Source organism: Chaetura pelagica, unplaced genomic scaffold (assembly GCF_000747805.2).
Source record: "Chaetura pelagica isolate M959 unplaced genomic scaffold, ChaPel_1.0 scaffold11, whole genome shotgun sequence".
NCBI lineage: Eukaryota > Metazoa > Chordata > Aves > Apodiformes > Apodidae > Chaetura > Chaetura pelagica.
In genome coordinates, this window is record NW_009952694.1 from 3,097,987 (window position 1) to 3,101,232 (window position 3,246).

At 52.3% G+C, this 3,246-nt stretch overlaps 1 protein-coding gene across 1 annotated transcript in view; it reads right to left on the reverse strand.

The window, feature by feature from the left end:
• The window catches only part of NKX2-1 (NK2 homeobox 1), a 7,383-nt gene that overhangs the window by 3,349 nt on the left and 788 nt on the right, over positions 1–3,246 (reverse strand). The window lies entirely within an intron of this gene.

Below are 3,246 nucleotides of genomic sequence, written 5' to 3' on the forward strand. Positions count from 1 at the left end.
AGGGCTTGCCTTTTTATTTATTTTTTTTTAAACAAAACGAAACGAACAAACCTCAGGGAGAGGTGGAAGATGCAAATTTGCAAAAACAAGCGGTAACTTATTTGCCTGGGGCGAAAGGCTGCTGAAAAATAGGTTAGCGCAAAATGTCTCTCGTTATTCTCAAAGGCAAAGCCTGTCACACGCTCTCGTGGTCCCTCTGAACCTGAAACTGCTTCCTAAGGTTATTTATACAGCGCGGAAACTGGATGGAGAAGACCTTTTAGGTCATCTGCTACACCACCTTGCCAATGAATTCCCTGCAGTTTCGAATAAACTGCAATTTCTGGCACTTTCGGATCTGTTCTCGGATCCAGTGTGAAAACAAAAGGGAACCCATTTCCAGCCACACACACCGACATACAGCTAGCAGCTAATGTCACTCAGGTCTTTGAAGAAATCTCCCAAGCTGTCCGTTGTCTCCAATGCTTACACTTCGGGGTGCTCCCAGGCAGAGGAAAGAAACCGCCCATGTGTGTTTCACACCCCGGCCTTCGGCCCTGGCAAACCTAATTGAATACAGCGATTACTTGAATATTAAGAAAATTACAGCGAAGGTACAGTTAACCCAGTGACTTTGAAGTGTCAAGTAACTATTTAGTAATTGCACTTGTAAATATGTTTGTGCTCTGCTGGTTCGTGCTTAAAAATGCAAAAGTGCACTTGCTACCCGGGAATAACTAAATATCTTTGTCTAAAGTGGCAGCATAAATAGCCGGTCGCTTTGTGACTGTGCTTGATATTAGTACATAAGGATCATTTTGCTTCAATTGGGAGGCTCTCATTCACTAGGCAAGAAACCGTTTAGGAGAAAGTAGGTTCCCGTATGAGAGTTAACATCCTTCAAGTGTAAGCCTCAGCCTTGATTACACTTTAGAGCTCTGCAAGAGGTGAGCTTTTCCACACAAATATAACCGGGGGAACTTTCCTTCAATCAGGCCTCCAGCTCTTCTGCATCATCTCAGCTACCTCTTTCAGCGCCAACTCCCTCAAGACTGAATTCCCCGAAGTGGGCTTGTTGTGAGTCTGCTGGGTCACCAAAGGCAGGGAAAGGCGACTTGGTGTAGAAAGGTGGCTGCTTTTACCTTTTTTTCTCTCTAGAACTTTAGATCTTTTCTTTCCAGTTCCTTAGAACATTTATCTCTCCCCCTCCCTACTCAACCCTCGCCACCACCACTACCACCTCGCCACCCCCCTGCCTCCCCCTTTCTGCTCGTGTTTTTCAGCACGGTCTTCGGTTTTGTTCCTACAGAGAGAAACACTCGACCTTGCCTTGGTAGTTTGGGTTGGGGGTTGTTTTGGTTTTGAGGGGTTCATTTATTTATTTATTTATTTATCCAGTTTTTCAGCACGGATTTCTAAGGCACATCAGCTCTGTGCTTGTTATATTAGCCTTAAAAAGGAGGGGCTGGATGGAAGGGAAAAAATTAAATACCACGGGATCCACCAAAATGACGCTGCGGTTTGCTCGAATCAAAGACAAACGACAGCGACTGGCCATGTAATTTGTGGGGCAGGAGCAGCGACTCCGTTTCTCTCCGGGGAGTGCGAAGTGGGGCAGCTGGAGAGGCCTCAGCACCGACTCGGACGGCGGAGAGGATGGGGCGGCCGAGGCTCCCGCCGCCCGCCCTGTGCCTTCCCGGGGGGGACCGCCGGCACGACCTACCCCTTTCACCGCCGGCTACGCCTGGGAGAGTTTATTTATCCTCCCTCTAGAATGTGGGCAGGTTAAATCTCCTCCGAAATATTGCTCGACTAGATTAACCCGAGTGAGTTCAGCTTTGACTCTGTTCGGGGTCTTCCAAAGGGAAGCTAATGCGAGGAGTCTTCCTTCCCCTTTCTCCGGGCAGCGGGCTGAAACTCTCTTTGTAGGTCCGGATGTATATTTAGAAGTACACCGACGCCCGTACAGGCACAGCTACACCCCGCAAGGTCCCCACAGCACTATTTAGCCCCGATAGATCGTCCTGGTAAAAAAGAAGCAGGTCAGCCTCTGCACCTCCTTTCCCGCCCCAAATGAGCTTTAACGGGGCAAGTCACCGAGGACAAGTGGCGAGAAAACTCCTTCGCTGCTGCCCCGTCCCGTCCGCTTTACCCTTCTCTTTCAACACCCCCTCTCCCCCCTCCCCAAGTTTCGCCTGCCAGAGCTGGCTCCCCGCCGCACCCGTGGAGGGTGACTGCCCCGACGGGGTCCTGCCTAGGCTGCCTCTAGTGATATATTCGTTTACCTGGTGATGCTGCTTAGTAAAACGCTCGGGTTAAAAAGAAATGCTAAGGAGGAGAGCAGGGAAGATGAGATGCGTTTTGCCTGGTGGAAGCATTTTCATGAGAAAGGCACGGTCTTCACCCCGTGTTTGCAGAATGCGGCTACACGGACGTCCCTTCAATAGCTTCTGACCCCACACAATCCGTTTGATAACACTCGAGAGGTGGAAGAATGGGAGACTTTGTCAATCAAATAGTGCCAGTCCCAATGGAAACGGTGCCACCAAGACCGCAGCGCGTTTCCTCATCAACTGGATTGCGGGGGCTGGGAACTCAAGGATCAGCTTTTGAAAAGTGCGCACAGGGCTCTCCAAAGACAACAATGTCTTTTTTATACGAGCTGCTGTGCCTCCCCAAGGGGAATCAAATATGCTCGGCCAGCCCGAGCCGTCGAAAGGCTTCAGCTCTGCCTTGCCACCCATCTCGCTGGGCAGAAGCCGCGAAGGAGGAAGGAGGGAATTTTTGCCTGGTTCGGCGCCTAACTCAGTTCCTTGCCCCGAATTGCTTTTCAGCGGCTATAGGCACTTCAGCTCCCGCGGTGGCTCCGCGGCGTTTCTCCGCAAGCAAAGCCCACGCAGGAGCGCGGCCCCGATTCAGCGCAGCCCTTAAGCATGTGCTTAGGTGTGACCGGCCAGCTGGGCTGGCTAAAACCCTCGGGGTACTTGGGCGCGGAGCGGACAGGGGAAGGGTCCCACGCAACCCGCAAGCAAATTGCTCCTCAACAAGAGAGACCACTTCCCAAGCGTAACTTTTGGATACAAAAGCACGAGGCGCTCCGTGCTCCCCGTCGACCGGTTCATGGGTGCGTGTCTGGCTGCCCCAAGCCACCAGCATATGAATCACCCCCTGCCCAGCCCTGCTGCCCCCGCTCCCTGAACCGGGGGGCGGCCCTGCCCGCAGCCCTGCCGTCTGCCTTGCCGCGGGAGCGGGACACGGCGGGGTCTG